Below are 12,917 nucleotides of genomic sequence, written 5' to 3'. Positions count from 1 at the left end.
CACTGAATGCATTTTTCAGACTGGCTCATGCTTTTTTTCTGAGAAAAAATAAATTAATCCTAAATAGAAATCTGAAGACATTCATAAGAACACAGTTTCATTTATGTTGTCCAAGTAACACCCTATTTCTAGAATGTATTAGAAAAGCTTTCCTAGTCCATTGGACATTACTACCTTTCAATACCTGGTGGGTGCACGGGGTAATTAAAAAGAGATGATAACATTTTGTGAGCCACTTCCTCTTACTATGCTTTATGCAGCAGCAGAAATACAGCACTTCATGAATATTTTTGGTACTTTTCACTGCAGCACTTACTGAATGTTCTTTCTTGCAGAAAAATATCAAAGAAAGAGAATGAATCAAGAGGGAGCATTACTAGGAAGAAACACAGGAGAAATAGAAAGAGTATATGTCCAGCTCCAACTGTTTTTGAAGAACATCCTTCGCATCCACGCATCTCAAAAAGACTCTTACTCTCATGTCTTTGCCTTTCTAACTCCCATTTTTTCTCTATATATATTTTATAAGTGCAGAAATTCTTCTTAAGGACATAAAGATTGAGAATGAAATCACGGATCCTTTCAAATTCATGACAGAACTCCCACAGATGTAACACACCTATAATTTCAACCCCAGGATATTTTTCTAAGGCTGCATGCATAACAGAGGACATAAGTAAAGTTGATTGATAGAGTCATGAATGTTTCCTACCTGTACCCTACTAATCCTCTTACTCCTTTCCCCACAAAGAAAAGAGTTTCTACTTTACATCATCCTCAAAGAATTTATGTTTTATAATTTTGTTTCATTTCCTTTTAAAAATTCAATTTCACAGAAGATAGAGTCTTTCTCAAATTAAAACTGTTTCAAAATGAAATGTTAAATTGTTTCATTTACAAAACATGCAAGCAAAACTTTTTTCACTTTTTTTTTTTTCAGTCTTATTATCTACTTCATTCATTTTAGGGTCATCTATTCACCAACTTTGCCCAAATGCATAGGTAGTTCTGCTCCTTCACTAAGCTGCAGTTTTAATAAATTTACTGTCTGCAAAAGCAATTAATCCACTCCTAGTAGTAATTTTTTTCATTTCTCAGACTATTACCTCACAAATGGAAATATTGTCTTCTATGTCTTCAAGTGTATAAATATGTCTAGATGCATATTATGCAGAAGTGAAGATTAGTTGTTAATTTTTTTTATATTCTAAATTAGAACTGAAAAAGTTCTGATGCAGCTCTCAATAGCAACTGACAATTTACACTGCAAAACTGTTTAAGCGTAGGTAGCAACCCAGAATCACACAGCTGCTTGCTCACTCCTCTCACTTCCCCTCCCCCCCCCGAACCCCTCCCCTATCGTATTTTTCTCTTATGCGCCTTCTTGTGATTTTCTATTCCTATGGCTAAGTGTATAGAAACATATATTTTCAAGACCCATATCAACAACTTCTAAAAACATGCTTATTGCATCCATTCGCAAGTGACATATATAGAACAGAGCTACAGTTTTAAGGTATATCCAATCAGAAACAGTTTTCTTCAAAGTACACAAACTAGTAATAGCTGAGAAAGTTCAAATTTCCCAAGCCATGTAATTTTTTATTTGCACGAAATCAATTCTTTGCTACAATGACTCATGAAACTTTATGAAAAATTACACTGTGTCCTATAAACATCCAATATGCCATAAAAATACAGCAGAAAGTTCTCAGTAAAATTCTAAATTTCTTTCTGTGATACCTTCCTGTATAAAGTGATGCGTTTGTCCATTGATAAAATGTAATATTTATGTAAAGTAGAGCTAATAGTTGCATAGGACCATAACTCTCCTGCACACATTGATTACACAGCTATATAAACAAGCAAGTTTGCTTAGATTAAATACCAAGGTTTCACAAACTGGCAAGCTTTAGGTTGTTAAGTCATTAGCATCGTCCTGTGACAGGATGATTTTTTAAAACAGCACACAAATGTCAAGCTGTAATATAACACACTTAGCAAATGGTATTTTTTAACAATCTTTATCACTGATCAGCAAAACACTATATGAAATATTCTGAAAAACCTGCTGTAATTAATCAAAGTAGGTTAATTCACTCAAATGGATGGTAGCTATTCAAACAGCATGATTTGTATAAGGAGAAAATTTATTTCTGCCAGCACAATTTTTTATAAACTCCTTCCTCTATTTTCTTTCTCTTGCAGTAAAATCAGATTGTCATTTGCCTCCTCCCACCCTTTCCTTCTATTTTTCCCAAACTAAGTAATACTCATTTATTACAGAAGAGTGAATCATCAGGAATTACCGAGCAATTTTTACCATTCAGCTGTCTGCCGGATGAGATTGACTGAAGGCCCATTGGAGCCAGAGTCTTTCTATTCATTTCATGGGGGATTGGATTAAGCCTAATTCTTGTATGTGCAGACACAGTGGCCTAGCACCAATTTGTTTATGCAATTCATCTATGATGTGAGGAAGAAACTTAGCTTTATGTAATTTCATTTTATTTTAATCACTGCATGTCCTGTGCACTTTCATAACCAGGTCCAAGTAATTTGTCATGCATAAGGTATTTTACAGAAAGAAAATGAAGGGAAGCTAGGTTACGTGTGTCTAATTTGGTGACAGTCATTATTATTGCAAGATACTGAAGTAATACTGACTGAACAAGAAAGGCCTCTTTCAAGTATGACCCTTGGTAAGACAGAGAAGTGGCCTGCGAGGCACCTGCAATATGCAAAATAAGCCAAGCTGTGCAACACTAGGGGGTGCTGGTGCTCATCTCCCAGCCCAGCTCATCTGCATCATGCCATCCAGCATCAGTCCAAACTGGATATTCACTGAGGTTTGACAAGGTGTTATAGATTAACCAACTAAAGAGAGACCGCTCACAATAGCCAGTTTCCTGGCAGCAAAATGTTCATCAGGATGTTCTGAACCAGTTGCTTAAGCGTGTCCAAAGTTAGTTTACCTCTGTGAGTATTTAAACCAACCAAAACATTTTTCATGCGGTATTCTCTTTTCCATCTCTATTGTCTTGTGGACTATACAGGTCTGTAGCACTATAGCCTAGTACAATTCGGTCTTTAGCATTATACTTTTGTTTGGAGATTAGTGGAACCTAAATACTGTGACTGTACAACCAAGTCCTTAGACTCTTCTGCAGAGCCACAATATTCTCCCGTCCTCAGCTTGTCAAACCTATTTAACATTCAGGTGGCACAATCTCCTGCCTACAGAAGGTGAGACAAAGGGTTTCAAAGTATCACATCACCAAATACCTGCCTATCCCTCTCCCTTCCTCAAAGAAACAAACTACCTACCTACCTAACAAACTAACTTACTCCACTGAAAAGACTGAACGCGGTGACATGAGTCTGTAACCGCCATGTAGGATATATCAAAAAGCAATGATGACCATGTGTGGATGTGGAAGGAAAAAACAGTGTAGAGTGGGAAGGCAGTAGTGAAACATGTTGAGAAATGGGTGAAGAGGGACACATCCAATCTTTCTGACACAGAATTACTTTAATAACTGTTTCACAAATAATGACTCATTTCAAAAAGCCAGGCGCTGTCAGCAGCAATCTCACAAGTGATAGCTGCTAATTAAAACTTTATTTTCAACTTTCGCCTATATTTTATAAGCTAATGTGGGCCTCAGAATAAGTTTAAGGGATCAGAACCTGCTGCTGCATTCACAAAGCTCCAGTGGAAACCTGCAGGTTTATGCACCAAAAAAAAACTTAGTCCTAAACTCACATGCACACCAAATGAGTTCATCTCTCTTCCCTCTAGCTGGAACAGAATACTTCTAAATTATTATAGCAGTAGGTTAGACCTGCATATCAGATTTGCAGAACTTCCTATTTGTAAATAGTATGATGAGAGGCACTAACAAGCAGATAAGAAATTGTCTCATCAAGATGATGCAACTTTAACAATTTTCCTGAGACAACTAGTTCTGGAAGGGCTTTTCAGTAACAAATTATGAACAATCTTTACACAGGAGGTATAAATCAGACTATGGGTGCAGTTCTTTAAGTTCACTTCATTGTAACTTTAATGCAGTGAATGTTCAACATTACACACTTTCTTTTTAATTCAGAACCCTGCTAAAAATAACCTTAGCTCATACTTGTATGAGATCTCCTCTTTTAAGTTAGTGTGATATACTCAAAATTAGACCCATAAGTGCTCATTTCAAACAGGAAAAATCACAATTGCCATACCAGGTAGCATCCTTCCAGATAGAAAATTCACACATCATGGATAAGGAAGAGTACACAAAGAGTGCAGAACTCTTGAGTTAGGGTGGCCTTGGAGATGTCCTCGTCTGCAAACTCAGGCTTGTTTCCAGACCTTCTGTAGCAGATGGCACAAAGCAGCAGGATGTCAGGCAATCTCAAGCATGTCCAACATAGACTGTTAAACCAGAACAGGTACCACAAGCTTTGAATTTAGAGCCACTCTTAACAAATATGGTATTGAAAAAATGCCATGGGACAGAATCTCTGCCAGAAATAAAGATATAACTGATGAATATGGCAGAACAGAAGCTTTCACAGGGAGCACATAGAGTAAAATTAATGTTTGACTCAGCTGAGATGCAGGTCCTCTCAAACTGAGTACAGCCAAGCACTGTAAGGATATGCCTTATTCCCATCAGTACTGTCTAGCACAAGAAAAGAGTAAACAGCTTTGATCACATTCAGAAATCCATGCATAAGTCTTTTAAACATAAACAGATTGTGGCAGAGAATTGCCTGACCTGAAAGATCAGCAATTTCCCTTTCAACAGAAAGAATTCTCTGTGGCCTTGTGTACTGGCCAAAAGGTAAAGATTTTATGACAATTATAGGCACAGAAAAAAAAAAAAAAAAAGAATTGCTGCTGGGAGTGTTCTGGTTTGGATAGTATAGAGAGCAGAACCAGAAAAACATACACCCAGCCCTATAATTCTGTTAATTAAGAAAGCAAGCACAACATGAATACTTTTATGAAAGGCAGTATTGATAAACCATGAAAAAGCCCTGAAGGATCTTGAAGGCAAAATTTTCCCAAATCCGGGAAAGGGCTGTAATGGTGACACCACTGTATTTAAATAAAATAAAAAGCTACCTTTAATAGCCAGAGGAGGAGAAGAATACATAAAACACTGGAAAAGGGATATTTCTAAGGGATGTTCTAAAAGGTAAAGGGATGAAAGGCATGTTTAAAGGGACGTTCTTTTAAAGATACTATACTGTAACTGGCACGTTAGCCTACCGGGGTTTAGCATGAAGTCACTGGAAATGGGAGCAGTGTTTGAGTGGTATCAGGTGTTTGCCCTGAGCAGAGATGGGTTGGAACTGCCTCTTGGGAAATAACTAGCCTGTCAGAGTCTAAATTCGTGTGGGAAAGCGTCTTATTGAAGACACTGCTCAGGTTCAGGATTACTTCTGCGGTAAATGGGAGCAAGAAGGAAACTTTCCAGATTAACCTACTGGTTTGGACACTTAACTGAGACAGATTTAGGACTAAATCCCTTAACTAAGCACAACAGCAGCTGGTATCTGATCCTCCATAGGCTTAGTATTCAGCTCATGCACATCTAGGACAAATGCTGTAGATTATGAATCAGTAACAGTTCTGGGATAGGGTAAAAAGAACCTTAGAGATATTGATAGAAAAAAAAACATCCCATCATGGACAGCTTTATACTTCACTGTATATAGATGCAGATTTATTGCAGGGCAAGGAGAAATTTGTATGGAGAATTCAATATGAAAATCACATGGTGCTGCAGTCACCTGCTAGCTCTGGCATGGTCAAAATTACCTACCATGCCCCACCCCAAACAAATCCCCTGGATTTTGTTCATCAGGAAACTGAAGGCAAAGCCTGGAAGGTGACCACTAGAGTGCTCTGAGAAGCACAGATGTAGCCGTTAATTCCCCCTGGTTTGGAAATAATCAAATGCTGTATAAGGCCCACGTACTCAATTCCCAGTACCATATGAGGTCCACTCTGTCTAGCATACAGCAGTGCCTACATTAGCAAGTGTTTTGCTGCATTTACACTGCAAGTCATTCAGAATTTTTTCTTCAAACTACATTTAATTTGATCTCCTCTATGGCCCTTCCTGCAGTTTATAGATGCCTGAGGGACATAGGTACACACGTATATTCAGGAAAGGCTGGAAGACATTTGAGCCCTCACCTGAAGTGGAGATGTAGTTTAGTTTTCCCCAGAAAGGATTGTAATCCACGCACAACATGAACCAAACTGAGACACAGCAGGATATCTGAAGTAAAACATCAATAGAGGTGCAGTCAGTGCTGTTTCTATTAGATTTATCTTAGGTCAACAGATCTTAAGCTTCCTTTGGTTCCTGACACAGACCTGTCTTCTGTCAGGAGGTTTGCATATGGTGCATTTAGAACTGCTACTTCTCATCTTGGCAATAACTGGGGCTAAGGCAAAAAACAGTCTGGCACAAGCAGAATAGTGATGAAAAAAGTAAACCCCAAACCAAACCAAACCCCAAAACAAAGAAACCCAAAACAAAAAAACAAAGAAAAAAAAAAGGACACCCCCCCAAAAAAAAAAAACAAACAACAAAATCTCCCCCCCCAAAAAAAAAACAACAACAACAAAAAAAAAAAACAAACCACCAGTAAAAGAAAACCTAACAACTTTTTTTAAACACAAAGAGTGAAAACTGTGAATCAGGAATCATCAAAAGTAATTCAGATGTTAGCTCAACTAACTAGCCAGCAGTCAAATATTGTATAAGCCAGACTTACCGCCCAGGAAGCCTCTGGTCCATAGCACAGTGGCATAATGAATTGCTGCAGAAGCCCTTCAAGATAAACAGCAAATGTCTGGCTGGAAACAGCCCTTCTCTCTGTGACATATTTAGAGAAAAGCACACATGGAGAGAGCACAACTTTTATGAACACCAGCAAAAACAACTCTACACTCAAATTTAGCAGCCAAACTCCCTTACAAATGGCTTTAAATTTTCTTGCTTTTTCTTGTCTTAACATTTCCTTTATGCATCATCTTTCAGCTTCCGTCATCTTCCTCTTTTATGCAGGAAAGAAAATATCAGTCCAAACCATTTGGACTCAAAGCCACTGCCATTATTTCTGGCTTCAACAAGTACAATCATTTTCATTGTGTTTAGGTGGAACTTCTTCCTGGGAAAGAAATGGGGCATCTCACAACAGGCACATGGCACACTCAAATTGTAGCACCTGCACTTACTAGGGTTATTGACCCACAGAGAGAGAGAAGTACATTTCTCAGGAGAGGACACTTTTTCAGTACCATTACCCTTAGGGCTCTACCAGGCATCCACTGTCATGGTCTGGCTACTTGCTGTCCGTGTTTCTTTGCTTAGCCAGGCTTTCCCAGCTTTGGGAAAGCCTGCATTGCTGCATATACCACTCTATCCTGCTTAAATGCTGTAGAAGAAGCAGAAACTTCAGATCATCACCCTCATTCGGAAAAAAAAAAAAAAAAGTAAAAAAAAATGTTTTCTAAAGCTCATGTTCTTTCACCTAAACCCTGTTCATTTGATGATTTTATACGTAAAGCAACTTCTGTGCATCCAGGATATTCCAGAATAGTCACTCTTCAAGAAGTGTTCAGTGACTGAACATCAGCAGATCTTGTATATAATGCTAATCCTTCATTATCTCAGATGGCACCTAGGAACTGTGACTGTTCTGAGGATCACACATCCATCATTTTTATAAAAAAGTCTTTTGCCTTTCCCATTCTGACATGTCATCCTAGACTCATCACAGTGAAAATACAGCAATGTTACACATGGATCCCTCCCTCTGGATCATTTCAACCCCAGCTGCTGTGGTTGTGACTCTGACAGACAGCACACCACTCCATTTTCTCGGGTTGGTCTGATGACAGGTTTGTCAGTTTTTCTTAACAAGGAGTCCCCAGTCACACAGATCTGCCTTTTTCTGATAGCGGTGTGTGTCTTCAGTCCTTTCCCTTCTGCTCTGCCTTCTGTCTGCAGATATCTTTTCCTTCTGTTCCCATCCTCTCAGACAGTCTTCTGTACACTGGCCTCATTTCTCCTTAGAATCTTCTCTCTAGTCTGTCTTGGGGTTTTTTTGCTGTTGTTTCATGGTTGTTCGGGGGGTTTTTTGGTGGTGGATTTTTCTTTTTTTAACTTAAATATTCTTCCCTTCTCCTTTTCCACTATAATTTTCCTCCTCAGTCTTCAGCAAATCTTTTCATCAGCTGTTTCTTTCTTTTTTGCCCTTATCCCCACCTTCCCAGGCCTTTGCTCCCGCCCAGGAACATGCTTCCCACAGAAAATCTCAAACTTTTGGTAGCACTCTCATAGTTACAATCTAGATGCTCTAGACACTGCTATTTATTATATAGTGTATTTCAACAAATCCTTTTTAATAGCTGTTGGGGTAGGGCTAATAGGTCTCTTGCCCACATCTGTTAAATTTACAGTGATATGCATTACCATATTTAACTTTCTGGACAATAATAACTTACTGAGCATTCTTGCACAGTACTACAAGATTACACCATCAATCTGTTTCAGAGCTGAGTACTTTCATGTCTCAGTATTGGGCTTCATTTCATAAGGGGACAAATCTTGCTTGCCTTATTCTCTTGGTATTCTCATGCTTTTTACAGTTTGCTAGAAGAGCACTGCAAATTCTAGCTAGACCCTCCTCCTGAGGCCTTTTTACAAAATCAGAGTCATAGGGCTCTACATCTGGGAGCAAACAATCAAAATGGACTAGGTTGTTTCAAGATGATCAAAAATCACAGTTGATTTTACATCTACCTGGCTTTCCATGCTGCAGTTCTAACACAGTTCTGCTGTTGAAAGGTAACCAAACTTTGTCTTGCTTTCTGTGTAAAAACAAGCTATAGCAGTCTGTGTTCCTTTTTAGGTCACTACCAGAACACTGACAGTTTCATCACAGTGCATGTTCTCTAAAAAAGAACCATTTGTCAAGAATGAGGACTCTGGTATTGTGTGGAAATATTAAAAATTACTTTTCCTGAACCAAAGCAATGAAAAATGATTTATAAAGTCCTGATGTTTTCAGCAGTCACACCCATGGAATAAATTTGGCTAAGAGAACTAACCTAGTTAATTTCATTTTTCTGTGATTATACTCTTCAACAAGGACTTCATAGACAAATGGTCTGTGTTCATACATAAATGAAAGAGGGAATTCTCTGTACACAAAACACTTCTGCAAGAATGCCACTGACAAATTTAACTTCAGCTGGTATCAGATATGTATCATGTCAGCAATTTAGAAGACAGAATGATGCTGCTACTGAGACTTTTGGAGTTACTCTTGAAGATTCAAGCAGCAGTGATGCAGCTTTTATAGTGTTTATTTTCATTTCTAATGACAGTAAATTTATGATTTATCTTAACATCAAATAGGTGTCAAAAAAGCACAAGAAAATATAATGATTAATTTTGAAGACATGCTAGAGCTCAGGATGTATCCAATGAGAATCAAAAGATTTTTTTAAAATACCGAATTATGGCAATTGTGTCTTATTACCTGGTGTGTACTGTGAATGGTGAATTATCCATGCTTAAAAATGTGGATTGCCTGGAGAAGCCCTCATTACAAAACTAATCATGAATGCACCAGTATAAACCACAGAAGAGCCATACATACAGTCTCAAGAGTCTGAAAAATTGTGAGATGCCCTTTACTATTCTTTTAAATGAAACAGACATTTTCTACAGTGACAGCTTTCTAAATGGGATGCTGTGCTGTTCACTTCCAGTTATGCAGTAATTTCAGTGAGATCAGTCCAGCTTCACTCCCTTGGAAGAACTGGCAAGCCTGAAAACTGTTTCTTCCCCTGTTAACCCTCCCCTGAACAGACAGACAAGCGCATATTTCAGGCAGCCATAGATCCCCAGCTGTACTCTCACCTGGTGAGACGTGACCCTGTGCCAATCCAAAAACCACGTGACCATGTTATCAGAACATCAGGTCAGAGGTAACATATTTTGTTGCTCAGAAGAATTTATTATCCCAACCTGAATACAACCACAGTTCTGCAAATGTTGCCTTCCTGGGGATGCAGCAGAGCAAGCTTGTGCCTCTGTCCACATACACGTGACGTAGAAAAATGATGCGTTTCACAACGGGCATCTAAGGATATAGCAGCTTCTTGCCACAAAGACATAAACCCAAGTTAAATGAGAGTAAAAGGTTACAATTCCTTTTTCACTGATCTAGCCATTGCCTCTTTCTGTTTACTGTAATTCCACTGTTGCATTTTCCCTATAACCTGCTGTTTACATATATCTTTAACCTTTTCCTGAAAGGAAAACTACCTTAGAAACTTGCATTTTTGCTTCAATAGATTCCCCTGTTACTCTTTGCACATATTTATTTCTAAAGGTTTAAAAGACATCCCATACAACATAAGTGTAGAATGTGTTCCTCAGCCTTTTAAGGTACTCTCTTGGGCCATCTCAGGAACTTTTTTCCCAAAACCAGGAAAATATCCCTGTCTTTTCCATTACAACAGGTTCTTCAGATGTATCAAACCATTCGTTTGGGATGTTAACCAGTATCATGCAGAGAACTGAATATCAGAGAGATGTCTTGTACCATCACCTTTCCGTTGATACTCTGATCTCACTACAAGCTGGTTTCAGTTTTCTACAAAAACATAATTGTAATGATTTGTTCCAGGAATTTCCCTCAGGATTCTCTAAATAGCATGTATCCACCAAGGAAAAAAGATATTTTTCATTCCTTTGCATTGATTGATGTACATTTATGATCTACCGCAACCGGTAACTGAATAAGGAGAATATTTTTGAAGTCTCTGTTCTCTTTCAGTTTCTTGTACCAACATTAGTGGTGTTAAATGTGCTGTGAAACCTCTGATCCTGATTCATCTCATCTACAGGGGTGGAATACAGCATCCGTTACAGCTGAGCAGACTTTGAGATCTTCAGCTGTAAAACTGCTTTCTGCTTGGCCAGTTGGCCACCTGCCATTAGAGAATGGTCAGAGCACTTTCAGAAGCAAGGCACGTCTATCAGCTTAGTGTACAGGAATTCTACAGTGGAGAAATGCCCAGCTAGTAGTCATACAGAACACCATAAAAGAACAGGAAAAAAAATGTGCCTTTTATTTTCAATTGACTGATGCAAATTGCACAAATACATACAAGTATCTAAAGGTGTATATTCATTTTGCACATACAGGCAGAAAATAAAAATTTGTGGAGATGTTCACATGTACTCTGAAAGTCAGGCAGAGAAAAAAGGACATTTTAGGACTAACTACTAATCAGCAATGTAAGTCCTCCTCAAAATGTCTCCTCTCCTCTCCACGCCTCTCCTCTCCCTTTGTCGTCTCCTCTCCACTCCCCTTTCTTTGTCCTCTTCTCTCTTCTCCTCTCACTTTGTCCTCTCTTCTCCTCTCTCTTGCCAACTTACTACACTATTCTGAAAGATCTTACGCCATCATCAGTGTGTTAAGAGAAAGTCTGAAAAAATGCATTTTGGGGTACTTTTTTCCCATGAGGCTTTGCTCTGCGTGAGTCTCCAGTTCTCAGGGAAGCTGTCCTCAGGGATTGTTCTTCCGTATTTCTTCAACAGAAAAGTTCTCTCTAGCTGTTCGAAGCACTGGTGTGTTTGGTAATATATGAACAAACTTTTTTTGACGATATGGAACTTGTACTCATGAATGTTTTCTAAACAGCTGCTCTCTTACTGCTCAATAGTATCCCTCCCTCCATATTGTGTTTCATTTCCCTGTGGATTTGGTTCTGAAATCCTGTAAATAATACCAAGTTTGCAAGTAATTCCTATGCTTCTACATAAGCATCAAATCCTAAATTTGAAGTAATGAAGTTCTTGCTGTTTACCAGAATATAGAATTCTACAGTAAGCTAATAAAAATTACCAAAAAATAGCCTAAAAAATGTGTAAGATCTTAAGTCAAACGAATACTCTTATTTCCACATACAAAGGGAAAACGAATCTACAAAGTCACCCACAGCATGTAGAGTTAGTTAGACAAACTCATAAAAACCAAGGGAAGCATTTTAATTTCCCATTTTGTAGAAACATTTTAAGTTCTATTAATCTAATAGATATAAATGTGAAGGTTGTTTACAAAGTGAAAACCTTTCATGAGTTTTTTTCTCTCTTCCACTATTATCATGAATACACTGAAATGTAGTATGTCTGTAGTTACAAAAATTCACACAGGTCTTTATAATGGAATGTTAATTCCCACCAAAAAAAAAAGAAACAAAATCAAAGAAAAAAAAAAAACACAGGCAAATGTAAATTAAATATAAGCTTTTCATATGAGATTTATTAGCTGTGTTTTAATCTGCATTAGTCTGGTTCAAATATCCAATTTCTTTTTTTCCTCCTGTGTGCCTACCAGACTTTCTCTAGCCATTAGCAACAGTAATAGCAATTAGCAACATCAGTTCGAGCAAACAGCCATTTCAAGCTTAGCTGTAGAGGCTTCATGTTTAATGAATCCAAACATAACTAGGAAGGCATGAAATAGAAAATATCATAATCAGAGAGGAATGGCAGCCTCCATGTAATAGTCTATTACATAAATCTTACATGTCCAGTTTCTGGACTGTTCCAACCCTACTTAGCTCTTAAGTAAATGTGAGAAAAACTAGTATTTAGTTTTCTGTGCTTTTGTCTAACTGTGGGAAAGGAAGAAATTTCTCTATGGTCTTCATGCAGACTTGTCAGCATCCACTGCTCCCAGAGCAATGAAAAGAAAAAGGAAAAACAGAAGATAAAAAGCAAAATTTAAGTCAATATCTGAAACACTTTCCTTCCCTACACATACCATCCTTTTTAGGTAGGGAAGATGGCTTATTTCCCTGAAATACAGCAATA

The sequence above is a fragment of the Pezoporus occidentalis genome, unplaced genomic scaffold (assembly GCF_034315485.1).
Source record: "Pezoporus occidentalis ecotype Australia unplaced genomic scaffold, CSIRO_AGI_Poc_V1 ctg9, whole genome shotgun sequence".
Taxonomy (NCBI): Eukaryota; Metazoa; Chordata; class Aves; order Psittaciformes; family Psittacidae; genus Pezoporus; species Pezoporus occidentalis.
The sequence above is the reverse complement of the archived record's forward strand: the minus strand, read 5'-3'. Positions refer to the sequence as shown.